Here is a 22,573-nt window from a genome sequence, read left to right on the forward strand (position 1 = left end):
CTCATGATCTGAGCCACAGTCAGCTCCTGGTCTTGTTTTTGCTGACTGTATAGAGCTTCTCCATCTTTGGCTGCAAATAATATAATCAATCTGATTTTGGTGTTGACCATCTGGTGATGTCCATGTGTAGAGTCTTCCTTTATGTTGTGGGAAGATGGTGTTTGCTATGACCAGTGCGTTCTCTTGGCAAAACTCTATTAGCCTTTGCCTGCTTCATTCTGTACTCCAAGGCCAAATTTGCCTGTTACTCCAGGTGTTTCCTGACTTCCTACTTTTGCATTCCAGTCCCCTATAATGAAAAGGACATCTTTTTTGGGTGTTAGTTCTAAAAGGTCTTGTAGGTCTTCATAGAACTGTTCAACTTCAGCTTCTTCAGCGTTACTGGTTGGGGCATAGGTTTGGATTACCGTGATATTGAATGGTTTGCCTTGGAAACAGAGATCATTCTGTCGTTTTTGAGATTGCATCCAAGTACTGCATTTCGGACTCTTGTTGACCATGATGGCTACTCCATTTCTTCTAAGGGATTCCTGCCCACAGTAGTAGATATAATGGTCATCTGAGTTAAATTCACCCATCCCAGTCCATTTTAGTTCGCTAATTCCTAGAATGTTGACATTCACTCTTGCCATCTCTTGTTTGACCACTTCCAATTTGCCTTGATTCATGGACCTAACATTCCAGGTTCCTATGCAATATTGCTCTTTACAGCATCGGACCTTACTTCTATCACCAGTTACATCCATAACTGGGTATTGTTTTTGCTTTGGCTCCATCCCTTCATTCTTTCTGGAGTTATTTCTCCACTGATCACCAGTAGCATATTGGGCACCTACTGACCTGTGGAGCTCCTCTTTCAGTATCCTATCATTTTGCCTTCTCATACTGTTCATGGAGTTCTCAAGGCAAGAGTACTGAAGTGGTTTGCCATTCCCTTCTCCAGGGGACCACATTCTGTCAGACCTCTCTACCATGATCCGACCGTCTTGGGTGGCCCTACATGGCATGGCTTAGTTTCATTGAGTTAGAGAGGACTGTGGTCCTGTGATCAGATTGGCTAGTTTCCTGTGATTATGGCTTTAGTGTGTCTGCCTTAATCCTAGCCCCTCACAATGTGGTGGTATTAGGAGTTAGGGCCCTGGAGTCCTCAGGAATGGGATGAGTGCCCTTTCAAAAGAGACCCCAGAGAGCTCCCTAGCCCTGTCCTTACCTTGGGAGGAGGATACAAGGAGAATCTGGCAGTGTGCAGTCTGGAAGAGGACCCTCATTACAACCTGACCACACTGGCACCCTCATCTCAGCGTTTCAGCCTTCAGAATTGTTAAAAGTAAATTTATGTTGTTTATTTTCCAGTCAAACTATGGTTTCCTGTGATAGCAGCCCAGGCGGACCTAAACAGATGCTGACTTTACCAGAGTGCCTGGTGGTAAGCTTATCTCCCAGCATGGGTATGCTTGGAGGAGGGAGGAAGGGAGAGGGAGGGATTTGTGCTTTGCAATGTAACTCTTTGCCAAATGGGAAGAATGACAATGTTACAACATCACCTCAAAAGCTAAAATCAATTTCTCTGAGTTTTAAAGTGATGCCTACTGGGAGAGCCATCCGGTGTCTGTGAAGGGTGGAGGTAATGTGATGGAAGGAACTGTCCGTGCAGGCTTTGATTGTGATTCACACTGTGCCACTCGGGCCAATTTCAGAAAGTGATGTGAGGAAGGTGATTTTAAAGAAGACAGCATGGAGACTTCCCTGGTGGCCCAGTGGTTAAGACTCTCTACTTCCACTGCTGGTGGAGTGGGCTCAAACCCTGGTCAGGGAACTAAGATCCCACATGCTGTATGGCCCCCAAAATGTCTTAGTTATAAAAAAAGAATAGCATAGGTCTTAACCTCAATGCCCTCTAGATTCACTTTTCATCTTTGACCTTCATTCATATCATCCATTCTGTTTCTGATGTAATGCAGTAATTATACGTGCTTTTTGTGTCTCCTCCAGCAGGATGTTGTTTATACAGGAGAATTTCAGAAAGAGGAAGCCATCAAAAAGTGATGATCAAATCTGAGCCATTATGGGGGTTGTATGGGGAGGGGCAGAAAAGCAGAGCGAATTATGGCTGCGATGGTTATTGCGTGAATGGAAGTGCAAGTCTCCTTTTCTCTCCACTCAAATTGAGGATGTTATGTAGTGAATTTTAGTCAGTTGAAGAGTCAGAATGGATGGCAATAGCCAGACCAATGTGTGACTCTCTGTCCTGTCTAGATGACTTGGGGCAATTCCTTAACCTACCAGCTTTCTTTCAATGACATAGTATTATTTACTTTGTGTTTGAAGATTGAATTAGATGACATGGCTAGGACATTTAACCCTGCATCAGTTGGCCCAATTTAGAGAGAGATGTGACTATGGAAGAAGGATGAGAGAGAGATTTGAAATTGCTGACTTTTGAAGATGGTGGAAGACAGCCACAAGCCAAGGAATGTGGGTGGACTCTAAAAGAAAAAGAAAAAAGAAAGAGAAGTCACTCAGTTGTGTCCTACTCTTTGCAACCCCATGGATGATAGCCTACCAGGTTCCACAGTCCAAGGGATTTTCTGGGCAAAAATATTAGAGTGGGTTGCCATTTCCTTCTCCAGGAGATCTTCCAGACCCAGGGATTGAACCTGGGTTTCCCACATTATAGGCAGACGCTTTACCATCTGAGCCACCAGGGTCTCTAGAAGCTGAAAAAAGCAAGGAGGCAAATGCTCCCTTAGAGTCTCCAAAAAAGACCTTGGCCTTACGGATGCTTTTTAAGCCCAGTGAGACCCGTATTGGACTTCTCACCTACCTGGAAAAGAACAAAGATAATCTACATATAACTCTCCAGGGAGAAATATGGACATTTATACATAGGCCAAATGCAGTTATTCAAACTAAGCGCCCCAGGAGCACAGTAGAAGGGCAAACAGCTGGGGATTTATGGAAGGGTTTTGGAAAAGGTAAATAATACAGACCTTGACACATTTTAACAGAGGTAGAAGCGAGATGAAAATTAGTCTGAGGAGCAGCACAGTGGAAGCTTGAAAGGGAGTGCCCATCCCAGAGGACTGGAGCAGAGCTCCTGGGGTGGGAGGAGAGGAGTAGACAGCCCAGCATCTGTGAGCCTGGATGGAGAGGCTGTGTTGCTCACAAGAAGGTGCATGGCTTTGGGGGCAAGGAGACTATAGCTGAACTCTTGAGGTTGAACTCTGAAAAGATAACCAGCGGAAGTTAGCTGCAATTCAGTTCCACACGCATGCACCTCTCCCATCTGAGTGGGCACGTTCAGGAGCCCTTTCTGGCGCTAATGGTCTCAGAGGACTCATCCTAAGCCCTCCTACAAATGACTTCCGCCTCTGGGCACTTTGAGAAAATAGAACAGGAAGACACTATTTGATTATTTCTCTAAAACCTCTGAACTTTTGTACTTCCAAGGATATATTTGAAAACTAAGCACAGAGCCTTCCTTTATTTACCCCTTACCCGACACACATTTTCCTCACAGGAGTCGAATGTACTTATCCGACTTCTAGTGAAGTGCTACCAGCTGGGGCTGGGTGGACAGTCTGCAAGGCTGCAGACTGAGAAGATGCAGTTCGCACCAGGCCGATTCCCAGAGGGGACTTTTGGTACCTAATCCAGTGTCCTGTGAGATCCGGGCTCCCATTTAGCCCACTCACACATTTCTATTTTTTTTTTTTTTCTTGTGCCAATCCCTAGTGAAACTTGCAAAGCCAAGCCATGCATGCTAACTAAGGCTACAGAGCCTGTCAGTGAGCCTACAGATTGAAGAAAAAAACCTAAAATTTAGACTCAGATTGAAAACAGTTGTGAAGGACTTTATATTTGACATATACGAAGCTGTTTTATAGAACAGGATTGTTATTTTCCTCTGGCTCAGTCTTGAGAAGCTGGAAATAGTTGGGAAGAAGAGTTTGATGGTTTGAATAAATGAAGTGATTACTTGCATTTTGGATGCAAATTTGTAGAGTTTGCAGCATCCCAGCCTCCCCAGACAACTGCATTCCAACCGAGCCTGTGAAAATCCTCTTCTTGTCTTCCCCTGGATCTCACATCCTCATCATAACCAACACCTCTTCCTGGAGACAGCCTGATGTCTATAACACATTACTCTTTGATGAATCTACCCACTGATGCAATAGACCTTGTAGGAGGTGGATGCAACTAGGGGGGTCTGGGTGGGATATAGTTGGCTACAAGCCCTGGAAATTTCTTAGTAAATAAATCAAAACCCTTTTCTTTTTCTAAAACAGAGTTCCTAAAAACATGGTCTTCCCCAGAACTGCCTTGGAATCTCCTGGAGAATGATTGTTAAATACAGATTCCTGGTCTTACCAGATACACTGAATTTCCAGGGGATGATGATCTGGAACTACATCTTTAGACAGCATCCGAGGCAATATTGTTGTGCACCAGTCTTTGAAATTTTTGCTAAAGCAAAAGAGCAAAAGATTAAACCATCTCTTCTCTCTCGGGCTTCCCTAGTGGGTCAGATGATAAAGAATCTGCCTGTTATACAGGAGACCTAGCTTCAATCCCAGGGTCTGGAAGATCCGCTGGAGAAGGGAATGGCTCCCCACTCCAGTATTCTTGCCTGGAGAATTCCATGGACAGAGAAGCCTGGCGGGCTACAGTGCAAGGGATTGCAAATAGTCAGACACTACGGAGCGACTCTCTCTCTCTCTCTCTCTCTCACACACACACATACACACACTCACTCAGACACACACACTTCTCTCTCTCAGATTGCCTTGTAGTGAACTTTTTTTTTTTTTTCCACCAAAGTTGCCTTAGAAGGTGCACCTTAGTCCTTTGGGGCTGCTATAACAGAATATTATAGACTGGGTGCTTTATAAGCTACAGAAATGTGTTTCTCACAGTTTTGGAGGTTGGGAAGTTCAAGATTAAGGTACTGGCAAGTTCAGTTTCTAGTGAATACAAGCTTCCTAGCTCACAGAGAGCTGGCTTCTCACTTTGCCTCACGGGAAGGAGGGGCATGGGAACTCCCTGGGGTCTCTGACTCTCATTTATGAGGCCTCTAACCTCATGGCATGATCACTTCCCCAAAGGACCCACTTTCAAATGCCATTATACTTGGGATTATATTTTAACAGGAGTTTGGGATGGACACACCCTTTCAGTTTACAGCAGTGTGTGTGTGTGTGTGTGTGTGAGAGAGAGAGAGAGGGAATATGGAGGAGGTAGAGAGGGTAGGCAGCAGGAAAGAAGCAAGAAAGTTTGATAAAAAAGGATAAAATTAAAGATTTCTCCCTCTTTATATCTTAACTTCTGAGATTTTCCCCTGGGACTTCAATATGTAGATTCTACCATCGGTATTCACAATTTTAATGTGTCTAATTCATGGAGAGAAATTTATTGAAAGCTGAACAGAACAGGAAGACATCTATAGCCAACCAAAAAGTATTATATTTGTTTCAGGACAAATTTAGTGTTTAGATGATTGATTATATGTGCTCTGTATACCAGAACACTCTGCATATTGTCATCGTTGTTTAGTGGCTAATCATGTCTGACTCTCTTGTGACCCCAGGTACTGTAGCCCACTAGGCTCCTCTGTCCATAGGATTTCCCAGACAAGAATACTGGAGTGGGTTGTCCTCTCCTTCTCCAGGGGATCTTTCCAACCCAGAGGTTGAACCCACATCTCCTCCAGGGTTCATTGGAAGGCAGAGTCTTTACCAACTGAGCCACCAGGGAAGCCCTCTGCATATTTGCAGTATAATGATACTTTTTATTTATCTGTGTATCAACTCAGTCTTTATCACATTGTAAATGATAGGAGTTCAAGAAATAATTTAGTGAATGCTTGTTCTTTGCTCTGTTTGCTGTTTATTTGATGCTGAGTGGTTGATCATGAACATAGCCTCAGTTCTGTTGCTGAAGAGATGGTGTGGTATGATGGAAGGGTCTCAAACTAGGGGGCTTTTAAAACTGTAGCACAGTAATGGATATACAACCAAAGACAAAAGTTTGGATCCTTTAGCTTTGTCCTAAAGGAAAAATATGATTTCCCTTATAATATATGTTAGTAAAAAGCAACTAATAAAAAGCAGGGGGTTTAGACAGACTGTGATGAATTGACGAACTCTTCTGTGGGTACTAGGGCAGGGCTATATTGCTGGATTCAGAGGCAGCACACGGCACAATGGTCTTTTTCAGAAAATGAAAGAAAGGAAGACAGACAGCTCTCAAGAATGCAGTTTCCATCTCTCTTGGGTAAACATAGATTACAAACAGAACTAAACAGACAAATACTGTGCAGAGGATATGCATGGTAGATATTGTCTGCATACGTAATCTTCCTTTTCACGTTCACTCTAGATAACAAGCAAACCTTTACCCAGCATTGCTTTTCCATTGGTTCTTGGATAAAAGCTTAAGAATGAAAATTCTGTTTCAAGGATATATAGGCAACTAGCATGTGAAACGGAGAAGGCAATGGCAACCCACTCCAGTACTCTTGCCTGGAAAATCCAATGGACGGAGGAGCCTGGTGAGCTGCAGTCCATGGGGTCGCTAAGAGTCGGAAGTGACGGAGCGACTTCACTTTCACTTTTCACTTTAACGCATTGGAGAAGGAAATGGCAACCCACTCCAGTGTTCTTGCCTGGAGAATCCCAGGGACGGGGGAGCCTGGTGCGCTGCTGTCTCTGGGGTCGCACAGAGTTGGACACGACTGGAGCGACTTAGCAGCAGTAGCAGCAGCATGTGAAAATAACACCAAGTACTTAAAATCATTAAGTAAGAGAAAAAGGACACTTTATCTGCTTTCTGACCTTAGACAATTTACCTAGCTTCCTTTTAAATCTGATTTTACATATTTGTAAAAATGGGAAGAGTAACATCTAAAGAGATTTTGTAATTATTAAATTAAAAGTATATAAAGTGTTTAGCATGAAATGCTCAATGAATGGGAGCTATTTATATTAAATGGAACAAGATGGAATGACTAACATTAATCAGAAATAAGGTATTGAAATATGGCTCTGAAAATAAGCATGGGGGTTGTCGAGTCTAAGACTGGATTTCTTTTGACAACACTAGATATTTCCACTGATCCTGTGCCTCTGTCAGTTGCCTTCTCTTCCTGCTAACACACAATATTTTCAGTGCTGAGGTAGGTTTTAAAAATGGTTCAGAGAAGGTACTTGGCTATCTTTCTGAAGTTACTATAACAATCCCCATAACCCCTCAAGCCAGCAATGTCCTTTTACCTGAGTAAATTGATTTAGTGAGTCATGTGCGATTTCTCTACAGTCAGTTGCACAGAAATTTTGATGGATATATTTTATGGGGAAAATTATACTTTGGGAAATGATTTTTCCCTCATAGATACACAATTGGCAACCAAATTTCAGACTATGCTTAGAGTTTTACAATGGCAATGAATCAGTTAAGCCAGTAGAGATGAAGATGTGAATGGGGTTTATCTTTTGTTTTAAATCTTGGTGTTTTTTCAAATAAATAAAAGAGGAAAAATATTTTAAAGCTTTAGAAGTTATTGTATATCCTTATGTATTATGGTTTGGATAGTTTTAATTCAATTAAATGAACCCACATGTGTGTTGCATTGGCAAAGGTTTAAGAATAAGATACAATTCCTACAATTCCTTATCTAAAGGAAGAGAAATAATAATATAAATAATATGTTCAGTTTAGTAAAAACCAAATGAGGTGTACAAAGTGCTATGTGTGAAGTACATAGCTCTAAGGAGTTGAGAGTGGAGGGAAAGCTCCATTTGACCTGGGTTTTAAAGGATTTGTAGCTCAAAAGGATTTGTATTCTAGATATGCAGGAGTGGCATAAACAAAGTTAGAGAGAGAAAATACATGTCAGACTAAGGGAACAACAACAACAACAAAAAACCCAGCCAATTTTGGCTGGTGCAAGGGTCGGTGGAAATCATAGGTAATGAGCCATAATGGTGGGCTAATACCATATGAAGCATCATATCCCCAAGAGATGTAAGAAAATTAATCATTACACTGAGAGATCTCTAGGAGATCTTCCCAACTCAGGGATCCAACCCAGGTCTCCTGCCTCGGAGGCAGATTCTTTACCATCTGAGCCACCAGGGAAATAAAGGACATAAGCTTTCAACAGAAAGGGCTCTCTGAATTGAGTTCTCAGCAAAATGGATAAAAATCGACTCACAGGAAAGCACATATGTGTGAAAATTCAGAATACTGGAGACTAACAAAAGATACTACAAGCTTTTGTATTATTTTATATACAAAAATAAATAGTATTAGTAGGAGAAGGAAGTTCATACAAAGAGAACCAAGAATAAAAATGTCACAGGTGAAAGCAACACTGAAGACTAGAAGATACTGTTTTCTAACCTTGAAAACAACATCTACACAAAGTCTCAATCAAATGTGAGGGTAAAATTTTAAAAGTTTCAAAATGTCACCTTTTCTCAGGATATTGCATCAGTGAAATGAGAAGGTATAGCTAGAATGAAGACATGGGGTCCAGAAAACAGAGACTCAGCTCAGGAGTTGGGAGAAGGAGATCATCAGGATGCTGGTGATGGGAGATCTTAATATGGCAGCTGTGTGGTTGGCCTGACGTGGGGGTGAGGTATGCGAGACAGTCTTCGTGGAGCACTGAATCTGAAATTCCAATGAGAGATGTCATGAAGATGAAATCAAAAGGACACTTGAGCTGTTTGAATGTATTGAGAAGATACTGACACAATAGGGGAGAATGTGTGGTTGAACTCATGATAGAAAATCAGGCCAATGAAACTCTGGCAAAAACAAATTGTTCAGTAGAGAAAGACATCATATTATGCTACATGGATCAATAAAAGCATTTGCTTAGTCATAGCAATGTCAACATTGATCCAATCAAAATTATAATATATTTATATTTGAAGAATGAGGATTGCAAAGTGTGTGGTGGGAGCTGGCAAGAGGGAGAGTTAAATCTTCCTATTCTGTTGTGAGAAATCAATAGTCAATGCCTAATGTTAAAAACAGGAGCAGCAGACACATATTATTTGGAAGTAAGGATGCACATATGGCTAAAGAATCATTTAAAAGAGCAGGAGAGAGCTGGCTTTGGGGATGAGGAAAACAAAGGGGGATGGTCTAAAATTACACAAGAGGGTGAGGTAAGGAAGGAGCAGTGAAGAAAGGAAATTTAGGACTAGATGAGAGAGAGAAATGTAAAATTAAATTTGTAGGACTGGGCAATTGATTGGATTATAAAAAGAGTAAGAAAAAGATGACAGGTGTTTCAGGCAGGGTAACTGAGAAGACAATGAAATCATTAACAGGATTAGGAAATCCAAAGAAGACAAAGGTGATGGTGGGGTGGATGGGGAAAGACAATGGAATAGAATTGTCATGGCTCAGAAATGTGAAAAACCTGATTCTGCCACTTTGCCTGTATGATTATTGGCAGATCACCTAACCTCCATGGGTTACAGAGACCTTACCTACAAAATAGGAGAGACAGAGGAGCATAGTGGTAAAGAACCCAGACTCTGGAACTGGAGTGCCCAAGTTTGAATGCCCCATTCTTTTATCCCATTTACTATCCAGGTGGTTTGGGCCATTTACTTAACTTATGTCTTCCTCAGTTTCCTCATCTGTAAAATGGAGATAATAGTATTTCCATTATGTATTTGTTTGAAGAATTAAATGGGTTGACACATGAAACACTTGGAACAAAATTCAAGTCCTATATATGAACTTACTACTTTTATTATAAGTAAACTCTGATGTCTATTCCACATATACATTTTTATGAATATATAGTAGGATGGTTTGTATTTGAGATTCCAATGGAATATTCAGGGGAAGGAATAGGATAAACAGTTATAAATATTCTTCTAGAATTTATGAGGGGAATCAGGATGATAAAAATGTGCAAGTTATTTGACTATATGTGATTGTTGACATTGGGAGAGTGAATTACATTGTTTAAGAATAGGAGATAATATAAAATAAAATCCCTGATTGAACAAAAATTACGAATGAAGTACATTTGAAAACTAGGAAAGAGGGTATGCAGAAGCATCAGTGGGTTTTCTCCTAGTAGACATCAGGTAGTACAAACAGATCAAGGCAAGAATTTGAGCCTTGGACCTGAACATACCAGGGTTTGTCTTGATTCTCAAGCCATGTAAATTGGAGTGATTTATTTACATTATCTAAACACACTCTGCTCAGAAGTTAAAGCGTCTGTCTGCAATGCGGGAGACCCCAGTTCGATCCATGGGTCAGGAAGATCCCCTGGAGAAGGAAATGGCAACCCACTCCAGTATTCTTGCCTGGAGAATCCCATGGACAGAGGAGCCTGGCAGGCTACCGTCCATAAGGTCTCAAAGAGTCAGACATGACTGAAGCAACTTAGCAAGCACACACATATACACACTGATTTACACAATAATGAAGGAAATTCAAATCCTAGAAAAATGATAGATTGACCTGACTGTAACTTCCAGTAATAAGAGTACAGAAAACAGTCATGTGTGATAGGTAGGAAATGAAATAACTAGGTTGTAAGATGAAAGAGTAAAAGGAGTAATTCAATTCATGCTTGTTTTATTGAATACGCAATCTCTTTGTAATCCAAATCATGGATCTATGTGCTTGAGGAAAGCAGAACAAAATGAAAATTAAACAAAACAGAAACAAATAGAACAGAGTTCTTGGGCTGGATTGAAACAGGGCTAACTAACCACAGGTTAAGACTTACAGTATAGGTTTTCACTCATATATTTATGGTCACACCATAATCAACGTCTCAACCTTTCCTTCCTATTTAAGCACTTTTTACTTCTTCAAAAATTTTTACATTTCAGCATTAAAAATATATATGCAAGAAATCAAACACAACACACAGACTATCTATTACACCCTCTGCAGTGTCTGTGTGATCATGACCCTTGGGCTTCCGAGGTGGTGCAGCGGTAAAGAATCCACCTGTCAGCACAGGAGACACAGGTTCAATCCCTGGTCCAGGAAGATCCTCTGGAGAAGAAAATGGCAACGCACTCCAGAATTCTTGCCAGGAGAACACCATGGACAGAGGAGCCTAGCAGGCTACAGTCCACAAGATTGCAGAGAGTCAGACATGACTGAACACACACAGAGTCATGATCCTCGGTTTTTTAATTGTGTCTTTGCAGAAGTGAAAGAAAAAATGGAAATCCTTCATGTTCTACAAGATGTGCCATGTTAGACGGGCCAATCTTAGATCAAGAGAGATGCAGAAAAGAGATACTCAACGTTCTTTCACTGCCTACCCAAAACTGAGTTCTGCACGTGTCGGCTTGCGGTGACCACACCACTGTAACAATGGATTTATGCTCCATTTTATACTATAGGCTAAAGGCTGTAGGCATTCAGTTGCTGATCAGAGTTAAACCTCTGTGTGTGTGTACACGCGCGTGTGCACTCCGTCATGTCTGACTCTCTTGCAACCCCATGGATTATAGCTTTTCAGGCCCCTCCGTCCATGAAATTCTCCAGGCAAGAACACTGCAGTGCATTGCCATTTTCTCCTCCAGGGATCTTCCTGACCCAGGGATCAAACCTGAGTCTTCTGCACCTTTTGCACTGGCAGATGGATTCTTCACCACTGTGCCACCCAGGAAGCCCGAGTTAAACAAATACTCAGCACTAGTGAATGATTCTTAAGGTTTTATGTGGGGGAAGAGATGTGGCCCAGTCCAAGCTAGTCAGCAGGTGAGAGTCGCCTCCAGTGATAGACAATATTTCGGTTATTATGCAGAGTTTCCTGTTGCAAGTAATAGATTGCTTAGATACAGCAAGACACGGGCGTTATAGGGAGGGCCTGGCTTCGCAGGTAGAGGATTCGTGTGTGCTATATGTCTTTGGCCAGTGCTTACCACATCAGTTCCATCTGTAAAATGAGGATAATAACACTTTGCAAGGTTCTTATGAAGGCTGAATGATTAAACATAAAAATAATATGACCACTTCTGGGTCTGGCACATATTTAGAGCTCAATAAATTTTAGTTATTTTGTTTATTTCTCTCTGAGTGGAAAATGGTCTTAGATAAATGACTGCAAAACTGATCTTCGTCTACCTGGAAATAAGAGAGGGGTTTACCCTTGTAATCACATCAACCTTTTTCCATTTTTTTTTTGTGGCCAGAGAGGTAAATGTCTGTTGGGCCCTGTTAGCTTGAAACTGCACATTTTTTCTTTTAGTGGGGTGAGGCTAAGAATGACAGTCTTAGTCAAATGCCAGACACTTGCTCAACTGATATTAATTAATACTCACTAGCAGCATTTTGGCAACAGATCTTGACGCCTGTGACCTTTCATGCTGGATCGAATTACTCGCCGATGTTTCCTTTTCTCAGCCAAACCCTTCAGAACCTTCTTAGGCTGTTGGCAGAATTCCATGAGCAGGACAGTTTCCTGAGAAGCCTGAAGTTGGCAACTTAAATGTGTTATTGCTAAATAAGTAGAATGTGAGACATTACATATCCAATTTTGGTGATGGAAGGTACCCAAGTAATCGTCGTAAATATACAAAAATTCCCCCTCTGAGCTCTGCGGAAGCTCAAGAGAAAGGATTCAGGAAATAGACTCCTGCCTGCAGTCTTTCACAAGCCCTGTGGTTATGCATCATGTCCACTCACCACTACAAGGGATACTGCTGGGAAAACAACTGCTCCTCTCAGAGGATAAGCAGCTTAGGTTTGGTGCCTTGGGTAGCTGCAGGGTTTGATTAGTTTTAGTCCCTTTTTCACCTGCTGTTTATGAAAAGGTGTTTTATTATGTGGTTTTATTCTGTGTTTGCAATGAAGGCAGTAAAAGTCCCAAAGCAGAAACAAAGAGGTGACCCTTCTAGACCTATCTTGGTCTTTTTCTGCCTGAGATGACAGTGCCCAGGCACTGCCTATGACAAAGAGGGGACATGTGATGTTCAGATCATCTTGTACACCCCCAAACTGTAGTTTCTTGTAGAAAAGGTTGAATGCAATTTAAAATTCTACTGTAAAGGTGATTTTCAAGAACTTGGTAATAGGAGTTATCATTTTGTTATTGGAGATTACAACTGTTTCTACTTTGTTGTTGTTCAGTCACTATGTTGTGTCTGACTCTTTGGGATCCCATGGATTGCAGTCAGCCAGGTTTCCCTGTCCTTCACTATCTCCCAGAGTTTGCTCAAACTCATGTCCATTGAGTCAGTGATGCTATCTAACCATCACATCCTCTGCCACCCTTTTTTTCTTTTGTCCTCAATCTTTCCCAGCATTTCCCCAGTCTTTTCTAATGAGTCAGCTCTTAACATCAGGTGGCCAAAGTATTGGAGCTTCAGCATTAGTCCTTCCAATGAATATTCAGGGTTGATTTCCTTTAGGATTGACTGGTTTGATCTCCTTGCTGTCCAAGGAACTTGAGTCTTCTCCAACACCACAGTCTGAAAGCATCAATTCTACTATTAATGCTTTTTCTTTCCTGGAACTGCACAACATTGTCACAATGTGCTGGAATGGTCAGTTTACTTTTCTCTCTCCTCCACTATATTTTAAGATTTTTTTCCATTGCTATTGGCCTACAAAATCAACTATTTGGGTAGTTTTTTCTTCTCAAAGGAAACTATAAATATTAATGGAGTTTGTTGATTTTATGATGAATGTCAAAGAAGATACAATATTGAATCACAAAAACCCCCAGAGTGATTGTTTACAAATGCAGCTATCATGGATGAGAAAATACCCATTATCACCTTGAACTGTAATGGGTACAGAGTAAACTGTTTAATAAAGATTTGCTGAACAAATGAATGACAAGGTCCTATGAGGGTAGTGGGATGCAGATGATAGTGATGTAGCCAAATATTTACAGATCTGGTCTGGTGAAAGGTAGTATTATTTGTGTATGCTTTCTCCACCTCCAATCTGCTGTTAGTTAACACCAACTTTAGGCTTCCCAGGTGGCTCAGTGGTAAAGAATCCACCTGCAATGCAGAAGACACAGAGACTCAGGTTTGATCCCTGTGTCAGGAAGATCCCCTGGAGAAGGAAATGGCAACCCGCTCCAGTATTCTTGCCTGGAGAATCCCATGGACAGAGGAGCCTGGCGGGCTATACAGTCTATGTAGTCACAAAGAGTCAGGCACAACTGAGCATGTAGGCAGCGGCATCCTTCAGATACACTGAGTTTCTCAAGGAAGTCTTTTTTTTCATGCAATTTACCTTTTAAGCTTTTGAAGTGCATAGACCATGGTTGTTTTTGCCTAATATTCTATTCCTGGCACCCAGCACAGTGCCTGGCATGCTACAGACACATAACAAAAATTTGTTGGAAAATCACTCTCTGCTCTGACTGTGCCTCTTTTCTCTACCTACTATCAAATTTCGAGGCATTCATTACGTTTCATTTAGAACACTTCCGTGATCTTCTTGTTGGACTTCATTCATCCAGCCACTCCACACTAGAATGGTCTGGACACTGCTGCCAAAATAATTTTTACCAAGCTCTGCTCAGGCTGTAAACGTCCACAAATTGCTTTCAAATTACTCCCATTTATTCACTTGTAAGGGCTTCCTTCCCAGGTGGTTCCATGGTAAAGAATCCACGTGCCAATGCAGGAGACACGAGTTAGATCCCTGGATCTGGAAGATCCCCTGGAGAAGGAAATGGCAACCCAGTCTAGTATTCTTGCCTGGAAAATTCAGGGACATAGGAGCCTGGCGGGATACAGTCCATGGGGATGAGAGGGTAACAGGCAGGAAGGCCAGGTCTCCAAATGGAGGAAACAGGCTGCAAATGTCAGACATTTTTTTATCTCTCTCTTACGAGGCAGGAGGAAACAAACAAGTGTTAGATTTTTTCCCCTTCTGCATAGAAATTTAAAAGGAGGTTCCTCTTAAAATTCTGTGTTGCCACGACACCTGGCTCCACCTGAACTTAACTTTTCTCAAACCTTGAGCTAACCAATGCGTTTTTCCTATGGAAATGTTTTTCTTGAGCTATGTTAATGAACTATGCATTTACCCTAGACTCTGTCTTTCTTCAAGTCGGTTCCGCTTGAGACTCAGAACCCATAAGGGCTCAACCTGTATGTTTTACTCATACATCGTTCTCCTAATCTATGTTAACGAAACTATATATTTACTTGGAAACCTGCCTTTCTTCAAGATTCATGTCCATCGGTTTATGGCCCGTGGCAACTCACCTGGTGCCAATGTTATCTCAAAATGTATGTTGTGGGTGAAGGGCCTGGTGTCAGTCTGAGTTTTGGGACATCTCCTTTCTCTATTTAACAGCTTGCTGCTAGGTATATAGCATACTGCTAAAGGCTAGTGTGGGGGGGTGTGGTGGGCACTCTTTTTGGCCCCTTCTGATGTCTGTGTCAGAAGCTTTCTCTATCTCTTTTATACTTTAATAAAACTTTATCACACAAAAGCTCTGAGTGATCAAGCCCTGTCACTAGCCCCGGGTTGAACTCCTCTCCTCCGGAGGCCAAGAATCCCAGCATCTTTCATGACTCAGCAACAAACTTTCAGGGTCACAAAAGAGTCAGACAAGACTCAGTGACTAAACAACAATTCACTTGTAAACAGAGACTTCTAAGTTTTATACCAGTTGCCCTCCATTATCTTTTTGAAATCTCATTTCTCCATAAAAGTTGTTTGTACTACTCAAGCCATTTTTTTTTTTTTTTTGCTTTGTCTTTAAGTGAAGGCATATTTCTCTATGGTTATGCCCAGTTTCTTGTCTTTTGGATCTTCAGTAACATTTATATTGCACATACCATGTGTCTTACATGTATGAAAAATACTCAGAAATATTTTAGTTGCATGGAAGATGAGCTTTCAATATTCAACAGCAAGTAACATGAGCAAATGAACCATACATAGAGACTTGAAGTATTCAGTAATCTGAATAAAACTGTAAAATAAGCTGACCACAGGACTAGAAGGAGAACTTCCTGTGACTCCAGCAGGAAAAAGGGAAGAGAAGGAGCAGAAAGTGGGATTCTCCCCCTCCCCACCAATGCTGTGTCATTGCTGCCTTATTGATTCTCTTTCTGAGCTGGAGAAGGGGAAACGGAAGAGTGAGTCTTGGAAGTGAGTGGGAGCACGTGGGGTTGGTGGTGGTAATAAGTAAGTAAAGGTAGGTAAGCGGTGTTGGCAGCAGCATCAGTTGGCTGCTGGAAGTCAAGGCCTGGAGCCTGATAAGAATAGCCAACTATAGTAGAAAGAAATGCAGCCTTGGGAAGTCTTGGGACACCTCTCAGTCATACTATCTTACTAAAACTAAGTTGCCACTCAAAATGTGTGATGCAATCCATAGTCTATAACACTTTTTGCCTTTTTTGTTATGTTAGCTTGCCTCCAAAGATGATTATTGTTTCTTAAGTCTATTAGATGAGGAAGTACACATTTTATTCTCTAGAGACTCTCCGTGTGCTATTGGCCTACAAAATCAACTATTTGGGTAGTTTTTTCTTCTCAAAGGAAACTATAAATATTAATGGAGTTTGTTGATTTTATGATGAATGTCAAAGAAGATACAATATTGAATCACAAAAACCCCCAGAGTTATTGTTTACAAATGCAGTTATCATGGATGAGAAAATACTCATTATCATGAAGTTTTTAATCACCAAATCTTAAAAAAATCTATGGAGTAGATTTAGTGAACTGTATGACAAACTTATTATACCAGCTCAAATTCTTTTGTGATTTTTGTGGATGGTTCCTGAAAATATGTCTGAGTTTGGGACAAAAATGAAGAATGTCCTTCACTTTCAAACCAGAAGTAGTGAAGCATTTCTGTAAGTGAGATTGGGAACTTATATAGAAAGCCTTTCATTAAAGATTAATATGAATATTTGCAAGGACAGCAAGGTCAATCAATCAGGAGACAACCTGCAGTTCAGGAGACCTGGGTTTGATTCCTGGGTCAGGAAGATCCTCTGGAGAAGGAAATGGGAACCCACTCCAATATTCTAGTCTGGGGAATCCCACTGACAGAGGAGCCTGGTGGGCTACAGTCCATGAGGTCGCAAAGAGTCAGACATGACTGAACGACTAAACCATCACCACCAAGTTATTGTATGGGAATTTGATAATACGTTTGCTATGAGGAGTACAGAATAAATGCTACATAGACTCCTAAATTCTTAAAATTTCAGGGAAAATAAAGCCAAATTTCCGTAGATTCATAACACCACCAGAGTATGGTCAAAAAGCAAGAAAACAACCAAAGAGATCCATTTAAAACTGCTTAGTGGGGACTTTTAATATAAAATAACTTATTTTCATTTTAAAAACTGTAATGTGTACTACTCATTTTTTCCCCAGATAAATATGGATTTGTGTTCCCCTTAGCTGTTTTCATTTAAAAAATAGCAGTTACTAATTATAACAAAATAAAAGATTTTCTCCATTTTGAAGTATAGTGTTTCTCATCAAATTAAATTGCCAATTCCATTTGTAAGCAACTTTTGTTCTGAGCTGTTACAGCTGTGTACTCCAAGAGTGTAAAATTGGTTTATTTTTTCTCTTTAAATTCAGTATAACCAACCAGTTATTAAATTATGTTTCTACATTATGTTTTTCATCCTTCTAATTTGTGTCTTCATATGAAAATTGAATTTCTTGTAGACAACATATACTGGATCTTGAATTTTTTTTTTTTTTTTACCCTCTTATAGTTGCTGTATTCAATTGGCATTTAGATCGTTCATATTTAAAATGATTATTGATACAGTTTAATACCTCGCATGCCTGTAACCACTTTCTGTCAGTGGCTGTATGAACAGGTCATCCAAGATTGCTCTTCTCTTCCTCTCTTACATCCCCAGCTTCACCTACACTCTACTCATGTGACTCATCTCACACGCTTGCTCCCTGCCTCAGCTAACTCTTGTTCTAATCTTTAGAGCCGAGCATCACTGACCTTCCTACATACTTGTACCCTCCCCCCCACCCACAGCTGGTGGTTGTTTTAATTTTTAGAGCAGAACATCTCCATCAGAATAGCTAATCAAAGGGGTGGTAAGGGGCGTGCCCCTCTGTTAGTTCCCCTGGTAACTGATGAGCCAACCAGATATCAATTCCCCTGTAGCGCTAACCTTCCACTCCGTCCTCCCAGGGAGCAGCGGCTGCTGCCACGTTGGTCCTACCTGTTGTCTGCTACACGAGGAGGTGGGGTGTTGCTCCAGGACCTTGCTCCGGAAAGGTAAGCTCCCCCTCTCCATGAAATCATTGATATCTCTGTTGCTGACTCCAGGCTCTTTCTTTGGCCTTGAAGCTGGGCACGCACAGGGCTTACAGGCCCGCAGGGTACAGTCCAACCATTGGTGAAGCCGACCAGGAGCCCCGAGCTGGGAAATGAGGGTGGGCAATGGAAAGTTGCTGCGGCCGTCCATTAACTTATGGAGCCAAAAAGTTACGGGTGTAATTCTAGGGTGGGTGTCCACCAATATAGGGCCCTAGAATTCCAGGGGGGATCCCCAAAGTTGCTGTGGTAATTCTGGGGTGGCTGTCCCCTACTCTGTGGGGCCCTGTGGTGGCTGTCCTTGACTAATGGAGCGCCAAGAGAGAGCAGAGAAGTCACAGACACCACCCCCTGCCCCCAAGTCCCAAGGCTTCTGCTGCGATGGTGCCTGCCATTGTGGCGGGAAGAAAGAAGTTAGAGGATAAGGCAGTGGGCACAGTGGTAGGCTGACCATTGCTTTTTTTGGTTTGTTTTCTTTAATGTCTGTTTATTTGGCTGTGCCGGTGGGCCTTAGTTGCCACATTTAGGATCTTTAGTTGTGGCATGCCATTGCTTTTTATTTTTTATTTTGTTCTCCTTGATTTATATTTTAAATCTATTGTCTGTGCTGGGCCTTTGCAGCCGTGTGCTCTCTTGGGCTGCGGTGAGTAGGGGCTACGTTCTAGGTGCGGTGCGCTGGTTCCTCATTGATGGCTTCTCTTGGTGCAGAGCACGGGATCTGGGGTTCATGGGCTTTGGTAGCTGCGGCACGCCGGGCTTAGATGCCTCGAAGCATGGGGGATTTTGCTGGACCAGGGATTGAACCCATGTCCCCTGCATTGGCAGGGGAATTCCTAACCACTGGGCCACCGGAGAAGTCTGCCATTGCTTTTTGTATGAAGAAAGGCCACAGAGGCTGGGCTAACTGCTGAGGTGAGGGTAGATTAAATGTTGATTCCTGCTCCTCTGAAAGTGAGGCATGTGAATATAAGTGAATAATATGTATTATTGCCTTACTATTGTTTAAACTGACTTGGCTATTTAGAAGCTGAAAAAAATCACTGAAAATGGCCAAGATGGGAGTATTTGACACTCTGAAACAGGTTTTTGCATATGCTTTAGAGGGAGTTAGTTTTCTAGAAAGAATTGGTATTTCTTTCTGCTCCTTTGAGATGTAAATGATCTACGTGGACTCTCAGAAACTATAATCACCTGTGATCCCTGAGAGTGGAGAAAAAAGAGGCCTTTTAAACTCCAGCAGGAAACCTGTGCCATTTCTGTGTATATAGATCTAAGAAGAGAATTGACTATCTGGGTCATTTCAAATAGGATAAAATATTGGAGTATTAATTGTTGTGTATGCTACGTCGTGTCCGACTCTCTGCAACCCCATGGAGTATAGCCTGGCAGGCTCCTCTGTCCATGGAATTTTCAAGCAAGAAGATTGGCGTGGGATGCCATTTCCCACTCCAGGAGATCTTCCCAGTCGAGGGATCAAACCTGCATCTTCTGCATTGGCAGGAGTCTTTATCTCTGAGCCACCTGGGAAGCCCATTAATTGCTGGGCAGGTCTAAGTTTATCTACATTTGCTTTCTTAGGAGAAAAAGACTAAAGTATAAGTTTTCAGTTAAGGAAATGCTTTTATGACAAACAGTTTACAATTACTTGCTTCTTGGTTTTTGCTAGAGATTAAGGTTCTTAAGGGTTAGATTATAATTGGTCATAATTCTATTTATTGTAGCCAAGTTTCTTTAATAATTACATTGTAATCAGATGTTTAGCCATGTATTTAAAAGTCTTTTGTCATTTATAGTTATTGTACTTTGATGCTATTGCAAAAGTGCTTCATGTTCAAGAAAATTCACAGGGAGGACTGTTGGACAAGGCCTGACTGTTTGTACAGGCCTCTGATAAATTTCAGATCATGCTACCAAACTGGGAAAGAAATGAAAGAATGCTAATGGAAAACCTGATGGCTCCATAAAACTTTCACAAAAGGATTGGTTATTGAGTGAACTGGTAAATATGGTTATAATGTTTATGGTTTTGTCTGGAATGTCTGGTTTTGATCTGTGTTTTTCAGGAGAAATCCTTCCCCTCAAGCTAGTTATGTCTTACAGCAATTTGGTGAACTATGTACATGTGGGTAGAATTAAAACATTTTTCTTCTCTCTCCAACTGGTGCCTCCAGAACTTGGAGATTGCTGGGTTCCTAGTAGCCTTACCATGTGAATGGGAAAAAACTGTCTCCTGGCACGTGCAGGAGTCTTGATATTTGGGGGACCTCTAGAAGAGAGAAATCCACTAAGGTGAGTCCTGAGGGCAGGCCTTTGGCAGGGCTTTTTCAGCCCGAGAGGCCTTTTGGGAATTCAGTCTGAGACTCCTTCTGAGGAGTTTGGAGGAGCCTGTGTAGTTAATTGGCCAGACTTAATTTGCAAATAAATTAGTCTTGGTTTGGCTTTGGAGATGAGGGTAATTTTAGAAAAACACTATGTTTCAATGGATATTAAATTCTAGTTCTGCTAATTAAGGTCTGTATTTATGTTGTGTTAACCATACTTTTGCCCTGATGTTCAGGACAGAAAAAGAATTCTCTAACGAAGTTGTCACAGAGTATCACTACTCATGATGTGTAACATTGCTTTCTTTAAATCTGTTGCTAAAAGCACAGATATAATGGTTGTGTAACAATTTGGTATAAATGATAAAATGTATAGCTTCTAAAATGTTTCGCCATCAATATATTTCTGAGCTTGTTCAGGGTGTGGTATCTCAGAATGTGGTTACTGCTTGTGATTTGCTTAATGGTCATGATCTCCCCTGTGCTATGGCTGTGAGATGTCTTATATTTAGTCCCTAGCCTGGGCAACAAAATGGCCTCACTGTGAAATGAGTCTGATTACCAGGCCTACAGTAAGACTTCATTGCCATCATCCTCTGAACTTCATGAAAAATTGACCAGGCTAATGTAAACATGTAGGGATGGCTGAAAGTGGGGAGAAAGACTTCCTGTCCCACGTGCTATTTCATCAGAAGACTACCTGCTGGTAAATGTTACCATACAACGACATCCTATCCTTTGCCGGGGTGACTGCCCATGAGCCCCCTGGGCCATATACTCTGTGGAGTGGAATAGGCTTGCTTCTGGACATACACGTCTAACTAGTGGGATTAATTGATTTTGTTTAGGAAGACCTTGTGGGTCCATCTCTAATGGCACTCAGCATAACATGGAGTGGCAGACCTGTACTGTGGCTGACTCCTGGCACCAGAATGTTTCGCTTGGAGCCAGGGCCTATCCGTCCCGAAGGAGGTGGTTCTGGGTTTACACAAAACCAGGGGTGGCCTTACTTTCCTTATAACTGGACAGGATGCTGCTACCATTAACTCCCTCTCTGTTGACCTGGTAAGCCCTTGGCTCCAAAATTTGCCTGCATCCTGGCAAGTGACTGTTCAGAGCATCCTTGGTGTCTCGTTGTTGATTGTATCTTACTTCTGGCATGTGGTTGCATTACCATCCTACGTCAACGACCACAGGCCAGACGGGTGGGCCAAGACGGTAAGGGGTGTGCAGGCGGTCTAGGGGTGGAGTGTATGATCAGGCCACCCAACATGGCTATTCTCTTGCTCTTTGTTCATCCTCGGCTTGACCAGCGCCTGCTTCACCTACAGCCTACTCACCTGACTGAGTTTCCTAAATACTCCTCCCACTCCAGCCTCAGCTGGTGATTGTTCTGATCCTTAGATCAGAATATCTGTCCCAGGACAGCTTATCAAAGGGGCAGTGAGGGGCCTGCTCATTTCCCTGGTAGCCAACAAGCCAACCTGATGTCAATTCCGCTTTAACTGGAAACCTTTCCCTCCCAACCTGATGTCAACTCCGCTTTAACTGGGAACATTTCCCTCCCCCTGGGAGTGAGACTGCCCACTTGGTGTGCACAATGCAGTGTTGCTCCAGGACCTTGCTTCAGACCTAGAAGCTCCCACATCCGTGAAACCATGGATGTTACTGTTGCTGACTCTTGGCTCTTTCATTGGTCTTGAAGCTGGGCAAGGACAGGGCTTGCAGGCCTGTCGTGTGCAGCAGGGCAAATAAAGGCCCTGCTCTTTATTTCTGTCTTCCACTCTTTTTGTGCCTGCTCCAGTTTTAACTGAGCATTTTATATGATTCTTTTTCCATTTATCTTAGCATATAAATTATGCTTGTTTTTCATCATTGCCCTAGAGTTTGCAAAATACACTTAGAATACAACTAATATAAACCTGCTTTCAAAAAATGCTGTTAGGCTTCATGGGTAGTATGTTCG

The 22,573-nt window shown here is 41.8% G+C and overlaps 1 long non-coding RNA gene across 1 annotated transcript; it reads left to right on the top strand.

The window, feature by feature from the left end:
• Nucleotides 1-956: 956 nt before the first annotated feature.
• Nucleotides 957-18,248, top strand: LOC122685244. The gene is made up of 2 exons (XR_006338308.1): nucleotides 957-1,426; nucleotides 18,161-18,248. It is a non-coding gene; the product is annotated as an uncharacterized LOC122685244 (long non-coding RNA).
• Nucleotides 18,249-22,573: the final 4,325 nt, after the last annotated feature.

The sequence above is a fragment of the Cervus elaphus genome, chromosome 28, assembly GCF_910594005.1.
Source record: "Cervus elaphus chromosome 28, mCerEla1.1, whole genome shotgun sequence".
Classification (NCBI taxonomy): Eukaryota; Metazoa; Chordata; class Mammalia; order Artiodactyla; family Cervidae; genus Cervus; species Cervus elaphus.